Here is a 12,154-nt window from a genome sequence, read left to right on the forward strand (position 1 = left end):
TTACTTAAAAAAAAACATACTCTGCAAATTTCTCCTAAGAAACTATGATTTTCTCCAAAACTTTGTCTGAGACGTCATTTCCATCAGAAGTTACGTTTTCGTGCTACAATTTATTAAAAAAATGTGAAAGACGCCAATTTGATAAAATAAATAGCTCAAAATGCCCAGATTTTAGCTCAAATGTGAATGATTGCTTATATCAAGCAATTATGCAAAGTTTAATGAAAATCGGAGAAGGACAAGTCAAACATTTTGTTCGCAAAGTTTGTGCTGAAATTCAATTTTCAATAAATCATAGCATGAACACGGTTCATCTAATCGAAATGACGTCTGAGACAAAGTTGTATGAAGCAGGATTACCTGTTCAAACTTAAATATTGGACACAATGGACGCTTTTAAATTGACCAAAATCGTGTTTTTTTTTCACGTAAAATGTATGTAATTTGTGCATAGGAAACAATTGTTTGGACTAACATAATAAAAGGCAATTGAAACCATCTTCAACCATAGGTTGCACAGACTGAGCACTTAACACTAGACAACGGGAAACACACAACACCTATCAGACCAGTGGGTAAATTTCCATTTGCAAAAAGTTCCGCATGCTGGAGCGGGAATTGTACCATCACGCGAGGGGGACGACTCTATCTACGATGAAAAAAAGATTGTGTTTTGCTGTGGCTCGCTGCACGCACGCTGAGTAGATATAAAGAAGATTGATGACGATTCTGAAGATTTCCTGCAAAAAATTGATGAGCGATGCAAGTAGATGCGACAAATGAAAGAAGATTGTTCGAAGATTGATTCGCTAGTGTGAGATTTTTTGACCATCTAAACTTGAGACTTAGATGTGTCGCCCCCCTAGCCATCACGTACACACAATACGCCTTAACGACGGGTGACTAATATTACCGACAAGCAGGTACGGTAACATACCTATTACATAATCAAAACTAAAGACATTATATCAAGAAGACTGGCAACTTTTCCAGGATACAAAAGACATATACAGTAGCGCTGCGCTTGAGACAAGGTGGAAGCACCGCATAGACAAATTTGCAACTACGCATTAGGGATGCCCAAAAAAACATTTTTCTTAAGAAGAATTGGGTGCTTTTTTTTCCTTTATTTAACGTCGGTCTCTATTCCGAAATCTAGTGCCAATCACCGACGGACATCGATTGCCATCCATTGCCACATTGCAATCGAATGTGCAGGAAGGCAGCTTCCACACCTGCGTAGGATGTCGCACCCATTCAACACACATGGGCCGGGACCAACGGCTTTACTTCCCTTCCGAAGGAAGACGTGACCAGAGATTTTTATGCCTCAGAAAAATCCCACCGACCTCGGCTGAGATTGAACCCAGACCCATCGGGGTGTTAGCAAGCAGTCACGCCTACCACTACACCACCGGCGCCGGCAAGAATTGGGTGCTAAACCTCCAAATGATAGCCAACAATTAAAAAAAAATATATGACAGCCACTCTGAAAAACGAGAAAGCCAATGAAATTATAAAAAAAAATCGTTTTTCACTGAACAAATATTTCTAATCCATTGAATTTAGAGCAACACAAACCTTTTTATATATTTCACACATTCCTTGGAGTCAATACTGAATAAAATAAAATTATCTTGCCAAATAGATGTTCCAGTCATTTTTTTTTTAATTCTCAGAAATCACGATATCTAGGTGCATAATTTTTATTGTTGTTTGTTTATTAAGGAGACGGGTGCATAATAACATTCAATCATCAAAACTGCATAGATGCATAGTTGATTTAGTGCTCCTAAAAGATGGAAAATTTCAAGAGAAATGATAAGTATATTTCTGCATATTTCCTTTCAAAATCTTTATATGTTTGCAATATCACACAAAAACGCTCAATAAATACTATTTCTTTTTAAAAATAATCGAATCAGTATGTCAAAATAGAACTTATCTGAGAGTTTTTCTGATGTATGCTGCTGATAAATATCAGTATGTAAATCAAACTCGTTCATGAGTCCAGCTTCGGTTCAAATTATCCTAAATAAAAGAAAACAATCAATCAAAAGTCCAGCCAATCCAAGTATTGGGATGCCTAACACTGAGAAAAAACCATGTTCGCCACATATTTGTTTCATGCAGATCATTTAGGGGTAAGGGACAACAAATAAATAACAAGCGCCGACAAGTAAAAAATTGATAAAAAACATATTTAATGATGAGTTAATTAATATAAAAAAGTGTAGTTTTAGGTAACGCACAATTTAATTTTGTAAACAATTTGTTTGTTCCTTCTATATTATGTAATTTGGGGGTTTTTATATTCTCATATTTTCAGTCGAAAAACCAGCACGTTAAATTGCACATCTCATTATCAAATAATATTACAAAAATCAATCAAACTTAATTAAAATTTCCATACTGTTCGAGTCCTACTAACTGATTCGGTATAAATCGAAATGATGGCAACTTTCCGCTGGGTGTTAAGCGCGCATATTTCCATCCATTCCTGCTACTGCTGCTGCTCTCGATTGATAGGACACACATGATCTTGGTAGGCCACGATGCATTCAAAGTAGGGTGCCTCGCCTAGCTTGCTTGGACGACGAGCATTTTCGACGAATAATCTCACCAGGCCTGCTGCGACGTATCCGAGCCTTCGTTGTTCGGTTTTCGTCTTGGGTGGATGTGGCTACACTGTCTCATGTTGTCTAGTTAATTTATATAAAAAGCCTACACTCTGACCAGTAGCAGAGTGAGCATTAAATTGTGCATCGAATTTGAGAATGAATGAGTAAGCAGAGTGCATTAACGCATACACGCACATGGTGCATATATGCAACCAACTTCTAGGGAGAGTGAGTCCGCGGCGAGTGCGAGAGCGTGTGCATCATTACAACTACACTCTTGCTCCGGAGCAGTGTTGCTGTTAGCTGCTAACGAAGGAGTTTGAATCAGACAACTCGGCAGGCAATGAGGGTTGCCACTGCTTATTGCTTGTGTTGTGTACAGCAGGAGAGCCCGAGTATTTTATTCGCATTTTATTATGTATTATTATTATAAAATGACTAATACAAGAAGAGAGTGCGGAGAGTGGAATATTATTAGCGGGCGCACATACACCGAAAATGACGATGAGATCGAGAATAATAAAGCTCACGGCACGCGGAGACGGAGACACATGTGGAGTGTTGTACTGAACGGGGTTTTTCGGAACGTGCTGGAGAAGCATAATAACACTTAGCAGTCAGTTAACGACGCTAGGTCAGCGCTAACGGATGTGTCCCTGCTTGTAAAACAGGAGGTGGCGTAGTAGAGTACTCATTTGTGTGGTTGCAGCAAGGAAGAGTTGCGTTTGTTTTACGTTGTACGACTCATCAAGATATCATTGGTGCCATATCGGAGAACGTGAGCATTGCTGCAAGGAAGGATAATCGTCACAGCCATCTAGGATAGGAGGCTCGCCCACGGTGTGTGACCACCCATAATCATAGGAGGCTGAGAACACGCACCTTTCGGCTACTTTCCGACCGATCAGAGCAGGCGAGCGACGGACGGGATCTGACGCAAATTATTATTACTGTTTGAACGGTCGCCGGAATCGTGTGCACATTTTCGGAGTCGCGCGCTGTGACTTTGGACTGTAGTAGATACCAACGACACGGAAAGACACAACCGTCGCGCGTTAATTACCGATAATGAGATAAAAGCGTACGAGGAGTATCAGGTTGTACCTCGCAGTCGATGACAAATGGTTGTTCCCGAACAATGTCATGTGTGTGAAATGTGAATTTATGGTGCATTGGAACGTGATTCGATTCGCTAATGAGTGTTGATTTTTAAGGTGTGCTGCCTGCCGGGACCGAGGTATGATTCGCCAATCGATGGCAGTTACTCGTGGCGGTCGTTCAAGGGCCTACTGATCCAGATTTTGAAGTGTAAATCAAACGTGAATCCTATCAACTTTCGACGAAGAGAGTTCAACGGTGAAAATAATCGAATTTTGAAAACGATCAGCTGAGAGCAAGTGTCACAAGAAGTGAAAAACCATTCAGCCTATACAATAGTGCATACAGCAGCAGCGGTTTGAAGAAATAAAGTGCTGTGTCAGGTGTCACTTGAGCTGCACGTTCCAGAACGAAAGACAAGGTGAGTTATGCTACTCTAGACGAACGCCTCGTGTCAGGCAAAAAGTGATAGAGCGTAGCATCAAAACAACAACCTGCTGTTTGAGTAGAGTTGGGGAGAGAGCGAGTGCAGATTTGAATTAGTGTACGTAACATTTTTTAACGCTGGTGGTCTAGATGAATTCTATAGACTGCCGTCGGGCTGAGCGTCGGTTTATGCCGGTTGCAGTTCCAAGCCACCCGAAATATTTATATGTCATCACATAAATTTTGACGTTTGAATAATAAATATGTATTTCAAGAGTCGGAAACTCACGTGCTACTCCAAACAGCCCAAAAAAAAAAAAGCGACGCACGCTACATGGGGACTGAGAGACATAGAGCCTCCGCTAGCCCCACTATCGTCGTTGGGGTCGTCGTTGTCGTGCCCGGAGAGCGACTGAGTTGGTGTGAGCAATGCTCGATGATGATGTCGACTGCGACGACGACGACGATGACGACGACGAAAGCAGAGCGAGCGCGAAAAGAACCCCACAGTCGGATGGTATATAAAACATCAAATTTCCGCGTATTTGTATAGTCAGCCCCTCTTCTTCCCAGTCGAGGGCAGAGGGTTTATCCTTTTCCTCCCCTCCCGTTCCATAGCAATCGATGGCTAGTAGGAGTGGTGGGTTCGTTTCCCGTTGGTTTCGGTTGTCTTGTAGCTTTCTAGCCAGGGAAAGCTAAGAAAATCAACAGATTGGTCAGTAACACACTTGGTGATTGAATGAAGTGCTACGTCACTGGAAAATATCCAATGTTACTTTTTCTCATAATGTCGGACATTGATGGCAAATAGTGGCCGTCGGTGGGTTTCAATTTATAAGATTACCGTAAATATTTATTTGCTCTGCTAAAAATCACACACAAGTTTCCATTAAGGCTTAAGAACCTTATTGATTGCAATGTAACTGAAAGTTTAAAACTTGTAATATTGTTTTATCGATGTGATGTACGGACAAATATTAAGTAGACTTTATATACATACATTTCATGTGGCATTTCTACGACCGTCGGTTAACCCTCGTGCAACAAAATCGCAGATGTTTATTAATGAGCGATTTAACTTTTCTATGGAACAGAAAATTAGTAACGGTTTTTATAATATGTTGAGTTAATGACCCAAAACAGGAGCTATTTTTTATTTATAATTTATAAAGTTAATCAAAAAACAATACTGAATGATGATGATGATGGAAAATAATGCGGTATGTGTCACCAATTGAACATCTTCTGCGCTACAGAACTTTAATGTTCTAAATTCCTGTAACGTTGTAAAAGCTTATTAACTAAGTTTATTGCACTCATCAAATTAAAACCACATTACATTTTTGAATGTATACATGTTGTTAAAAAAAATATTTCAGGGAAAATGCTGATTCTTTGTTAGGGCACCCGCAATTATATACACTTAGAAAAATTGATGTAAATTTAGGTGCTCTGAGACTGACATATACGAGTGTCAATTGTGACATAAAATTGAGTCAAAATAGACGCGAAATTCAGCTCAATCAAACGTACTTCGAACTTTTCAGTCTCGGAGCACTGAATTTTACATGACATGTTTGTTTACGTTTCATCCTTTATGTCAAAGATGGATTCCGTCACGTGTAAGATTAGGTATTTATAAGTGTGTAGGATCATTTTCAATTCAAATCTTGTTCATATTGTTTTTTGCGAATATAAAATTATGTGTTGCGTATACCGACTAGGTAGCTTAATTATCGTGCTCCCGGCATATGAAATTTATCTTTAATCGCGCTTTTCTCGAAACCATGTTTTTCAAGTCGGGTTGAAACGAAAGTCATATTTCTAATTGATTGATCGACTTGATTTTTTTGTACCGTTCCGATTCAAATTTCGGACGATTCAAATTTCGGCACTTTCATTTTTAATTAAATATTACATCCAGTTAGAAACAAAGTAATAATGTTAGATGATCGTGGAGGGCACTAGTCAAAAAAATTTAAAATTTACAAGACATGTGGATCATATTCGACCGAGATAATCAACTTTTAAAAGTGTCCGAAATTCGAGTTTAAGTGTCCGAAATTTGAATCGGCACGGTAGCTTGTTCTACATACTGATCTTTATGTTTGAAGGTTTTTGTTGTTGTTGTAATTAACCATTATATTTGATATTTTTGCCTGAAAATCAAACAACTTTTTTCAAACGCGTACCATTTTATCAAAAATTTCAATTTTTACAACATTCTAGTTTATGAAACTTTTATCCAATTTGATCTAGAACTACCTCCGACTAAAAATCATTTCCGTCCGCAAACCGCTTCACGCCGAGGATTCCATCACTTAGACGACTGCAGTGCCACCTCGCTGCACATTTCAAAAGCCAAAATTTGAGAAAATATTATTTAAAATATTTTCAATTAAATGTTGAAAACCGCATTCTTTTAAAGTGTTTCTGTTCGCAAAAAAAAAATGCATTGAATTTGGCATGTTTGTTTGATTTTACATGTAATATTAAATTAAAAAAAACCAGCTTCAGTTGGTAGTAATAGTAGTAGTTAAAAATTACATCATATTTTTATCTGTGAATATTTTAAGTTGGACACTTAAGAATTAACAAAATTTATGCTTATAATCATCGAGAGAAGCCATTGTTTACAAAAGCTATTACGCCCTAATTACAGCTCTATCTAGATTTGTTCAACTGGTGGAAAAAAAAGAAATCGAATGTCTGCACTGCCGGTCACGGCGAGTCCGTCCCATAAACCCCGGGAGCTATTTGGCAGTTCCAGTGTGATGTCAATGTACCCCTAAAATTCTGATACAAATCGAATAATGGTGGAGTAAATCTACAATTGGTTTTATTTTTAATCAAACCATGTTTCACGTTTTTTTAGTTTGTAGTTTTTCAATTTTTTTTATAAATTTTTTTTTTTATTAGTCTTCCAATCGACTCAGCTTGAAGGGATCGAAAAATGTCTGTCTGTATATGAGTGTGTGAGAGCTCGTAACACAATTTTCTTAAACGTTTTTCTCGGCAACCACTCTACCGAATTGAACGCCACCAAATAAAAGGTATTATAATCACATTGAATGCTGTTGAACAAATTTAGAGTCGGTCAACTATTTCCGGAGATATGGATGGTACAAGTTCCGAAAAACATGGATTTAGGGAACTAAGTTGTATCTCTTGAAACCACTAATACGAATTGCACACAGTAACCACCAAATGAAAAGATATATGATCCCATTGTCTCGCCCATAGAACATTATTGAACATGAAGTAATGAAATTGGGCTGTTGACGGTAAAACAGTTAAAAAGGTTATCTTCAATTTAATTCCACTTAATTATATTTTTTCCGGGCATGGACACCAACATTAATTAAGTGGAATTTAATTAAAGTTAGCCTTTTTTGCTGTTTTATATTGAAAAGATACAGAATCGGTCAACTGGTGCTGGAAATGTGGCAGGAACATGCTCCGGGGAATGTGATACCATGATACTGAATTTGACCGGTAAGGAATAAAACCTATCATGTGACAGAACAAATTACTTCAAAATACAAAATTAATCAATGGTGGCCGTTTCAAGTGCCGTGGACCACACTGGTCAGTTCCAGGCATGTCCCAGATGACCCCGGGTAATCAACCAGACTATGATTTTATCAAATCGATCAAATTCCAAGATATAAGGAAAACAACGCAACATCAGAAATACGTCTCACTCAAAATTTATTCTTGGCTTGATGTGAACAAAGATGGCTGACCCCATAATTTACGTACGGTGGAGACATCTACAATTTGTAAGAGGGTACGTGAAACTAAGGTTTTCTACAAAGAAAGGAACATCAACGTCATGCAAACGCTTATCCAGAAAGTGTCTACTCTGACGATTGAAAAATCAACAACGATTTTTTCTTCCTCTAATCATTTTAGATTTAGTGTGTTCGTTTATGTCAGTTTAATCTAGTAAACAATGGTATAATTTTTGACTTCGTTTTGAAATGACCGTTAGCTAAGCAGTTCATCCAGCATAATACGAACTGTTGTTTTAAAGCTCACACAAAATTGTACGAACAAGATTTTTTGTTTATGCATGAACTGGACATATCTAGATTAACATTTCAAGAGGTCCTGTCTGCATTTATCTATTAATTTCAGGATTCAATCGATATTCTAATCGAGTAACCACAGTTTTGCAAACATGCTTCATGCTACTTGTGCTGAATGGTTTAAAGAAAAAAATGTAATCGTTTTCGTTTTCATCTTTGACTATTATGCCCCAACTAGAACTTTACGCTTGCTCTCAACTGAAGGGATAAGAGGCAAAGGGGTGCAAGTGATTTTGATTGATTCTCTTCATCGACTTTGTCTTTCGTTAATTACTCAGCGGCAAACATATTCCTTGATGCGGTTGCTATCCTGCAAGATAGATGATAACCTACTTTATCAAACTATATAGCAGATATAATGTGAAATCTGATGGTAAAACCGTGATAATCAAAAGTGAGAAAGTAGATGAAGAGAATCGATTAAAATCACTTGTATCCCATTGTCTCTAACCCCCTCAACGCAGTGTTATTTGAGCACTTCCACTGCTGTTAATGGAAAGCTTTTTAAGGCTGTACAATTTCTGCATTCGTATATTGTGTGGAAAGCACAATCATACCCTATTCCCAAGGAAGTCGAGAAGTTTTTAATCCCGAAAAATTCTTTGACTGGACCTTGATTTAATGTTATAAAGCATTTTACAAGACGATTGTGATCAGCTAACTTTTAAATTTATTATTATTAATTAGAAATATCTTCTGGCTACCACTCAAACTAAGAATTACGTTGCAGATTGTAAAATATTTTTGTTATTTACTAGAGAAAATAATAAATGTTTAGTACCGAGACTAGAAATAGAAGCGTCTTCTTTGTGCAGCAATTGATTGATTGATTTATCTTTATTAGGGAGGCTTTCAGCCTGGGGCTGGTTCGCCTCCACTCTTTGTGCAGCAAGATTTTTGTATTCATTGTGCTTTCTTTTCGTCGATGGACTGTCAGCTGCAGAGTCACGAACCAAAACTATATGCCCAGTTATTTGTGTTCTTGCAGCAAACCAGAGTAACCAGAGTAACTATGAGTAAATCTGAGTACAAGAGGTATTCTAATGAAAGCTGACTTGCCCTCGGTAAGATCCATTAAAAATTTCACACGGAAATGGAAAATTGTTAACCCAGAACATGATGTATGGATCGCCACAGTTTTCAGATCCCCATCCTGCCTAAAAGCCGGACATAAATAATTTACGTTTTAAAACGTAATAATTAAATTTAATCGTTACTAAAACCTCTTAAATTAATAAAAAAAATTAGTCGCACTGTAAAAAATGTTTCAATGATTATTTTTCCATAAATCAGACTTTTGGAAGAAATATTTTTTCTTCAGAGCTAACCAAGAGATTCTAAATTGGTAACGATGCTCAAAAACTTGGTGAAAGCGGAAGCGAGAGAAGATTCCAATTCTACTTTAATGGCGGCAAACTCCAACTAGGATTCACTTCTAAGTAATACCGTCCCTGTTTGGAAAATCTGCTTGATGTTTGTATTGATTAACACCAACGTCGGTACCAAATCAACCTGACATTTTTAGGCGGGATTTAATCCGAGTATAATATTGAAATATTGAAAGATTTTTTTTTCGCAGGTCTTATATTCCACCTTCAAGTGGAACGACAATACCGGTTGAGGGCTAACGCCATAAGCATCTTTCAATTCGACAGATTGTTCAAGTAATACTAATATAATTTTCTACTTTACCGTATAAGTTACTAAACGAATGAATTGTATTGGTAGAATGTTTTTTATAAAACCGCTTTAAAGCAGTCAAGTTGTACTTGTAATGTTACTAATATTTTCCGTGTAAAAAGCGTACTTTCCACTGCACTCTCAAGTTCATTGATTTTTTTTCACTTTTCGAAGCAGGGATGAGCTTTTTTTTTCTTTGGTTTTCTGTCTAGATACTCGGGGGTGGTCCCATAACACACATCAGCAAGCCGAAAAAAAAAACGTTTAAAGTTTGCTTGTCACCATTGCTTCTTAAGGCTATTTGTCCAAACTTTTTCAGAGCAAAGGTGATGAGGTCAACTAATATTATGAAAATATGGATGATTAGCTACCATCTCTGTTGAAAAAATGAGTTTTGACAAAAATCAAATGGGACCGACTTGCGATAAGCGGCAAAATAGGTAGTGCTTGGAAAATCTCAAAAACTCAAATTCATGCTTGAGATTATTTGCTTATGAGTTTTGTCATGCAAAATCCAACTGAGCAATGATGATCTATGAGATTTTTGAATCCTGATGAATGTGGGCGTCTTAGTGGAATACCTGTATAATCAGAGAGAGAAGAATTAGTCATTTCCATTTAATTACACTACCTTATTTGCTTACCCTTGACAGATACGCGTATTTTGTCTACAATGTGCAGACTTCTTCAGTGTCTTGTACTAATACTCGACTGTTAAAAAATTAATTCTCTTATATTTTGACGTTATTAATTGTTCTTGATGTTATTTTTGCATAATTAATTGGAAAATTAACAAAACATTCACGTGCATGCTATCAGTTGACGCGAGCAGCATAGAAACAAAAACCGAACACTAAGGATTTAAATTAGTAGAATTGACCACAGCAGATTTACAGTATTTGCGTGATACTTTACTTCTATGTGTTACAATTTAATACTTTTCTCCATGTTAATACCAATTTAAAAGTGTCAAGTTGTGTAAAGCTAGAAACTCGGGGTGTATGTGAAAAAGAGAGAGAGAGAGAGAAGGATTAGTAATTTCCACTACCTTATTTGCCTATCCTTGACAGATACGCGTATTTCGTCTACAATGTGTAGACTTCTTCATTGTCTTGTACTAATACTCGACTATTCAGAATCAGGGATGGAAAATCAATTACATTCATTTCGTGCATTCATTTACATTCATTTGCCTCTAACTTTTTTCATCAACAGAATACCGTACAATGATTTATAAAGCTTTTGTAGCTTTTGATATGCATTACAACTTTTACTAATAACTAAAATCTGTATCTCTTATGCATGACGAAATAGAGCTAAAAATAGTGAATGCAATTTACATTCAATGAAAAACAATGGTGGGTTCTTATCGCTCTGATTAACCATGCATAAGAGATACAGATTTGAGTTGTTCACAAAAGATGTAGTTAATATCAAAGCCTACAAAACCTTCAAACACTGTTGTATGGAATTCTGTTGATGAAAAAAGTTAGAGGCAAATGAATGTGTAAATGAATGAACTTATTTTTAATACTCCAGTTGACTTAATTTTGATTGTCTGCATAATGAAAGCTCAATATGATATCAGACTTATGTCACGACAATTGAAACCAAAATGAGTTTTCATTGTGATAGGAACTGCAAACTTTAAAATCGATTTGCTTTCAATTTGTTAACCGACTTTGCTCGGGTCAGCTATCTTGCTCAATTCTGCATTCAACGAATAAAACCGAAGCAATGTGAAAACTAACGAAATCAGTGCGGCTCGCTCAAACCACTGCTCGTTGCTGGTCTTGAAGGAAAACAGAAAAGTTGGATTAGCTTGCAATTTACAGTCAAGAAAAAATAAAAGCCCAGTAGAAATCAGCAGCCTATGGAACTTTAGTCAATTAGTAACATGTTTAATTACTCCATGAATGCAAGGAGAGATTTATTACGGTGAAGCAATATTTTGAATTCCAATAGTCACTGTGGCTGCTGTCTTAGCCAGCGTTGCCAGGTAATTTTCAGAAAAATCTGGACCAGGTAAATTATAAAATCTGGAAAAATCTGGAATGCTTCAAAAAATCATCTTTTTAACATAATGCTATTGAAATCAAAGTGATGTGTCAATCTCCCGTAAAAATAGGTCAGTATGATCACCTGGAATTTATTTAAAGTACTAGAATGGTTATAAATTAAAGGTTTAATAAATTAATTAAAACAAATAACTTGTTAGCATTGCTAAAATCATCCAAA

General features: G+C 36.8%; 2 protein-coding genes across 4 annotated transcripts in view; both read left to right on the top strand.

Annotated features, from left to right (window-relative positions):
- The window catches only part of LOC135708749 (rab-like protein 6), a 376,690-nt gene that overhangs the window by 174,797 nt on the left and 189,739 nt on the right, over positions 1-12,154 (top strand). The window lies entirely within an intron of this gene.
- pdm3 (pou domain motif 3) overlaps positions 3,017-12,154 on the top strand; it is a 265,904-nt gene continuing 256,766 nt past the window's right edge. For 2 of the 3 annotated variants that reach the window (XM_065230868.1, XM_065230869.1), the window contains exon 1: positions 3,018-4,140. The gene's annotated coding sequence lies outside the window, so the exon portion shown is untranslated. Of the gene's footprint in view, positions 4,141-12,154 lie in introns of all 3 variants that reach the window. The other variant, XM_065230870.1, reaches the window with a different exon arrangement.

Source organism: Ochlerotatus camptorhynchus, unplaced genomic scaffold (genome assembly GCF_037179485.1).
Source record: "Ochlerotatus camptorhynchus isolate MF236.1 unplaced genomic scaffold, CSIRO-AGI_Acam_v1.1 ptg000334l, whole genome shotgun sequence".
NCBI classification, from domain to species: domain Eukaryota; kingdom Metazoa; phylum Arthropoda; class Insecta; order Diptera; family Culicidae; genus Ochlerotatus; species Ochlerotatus camptorhynchus.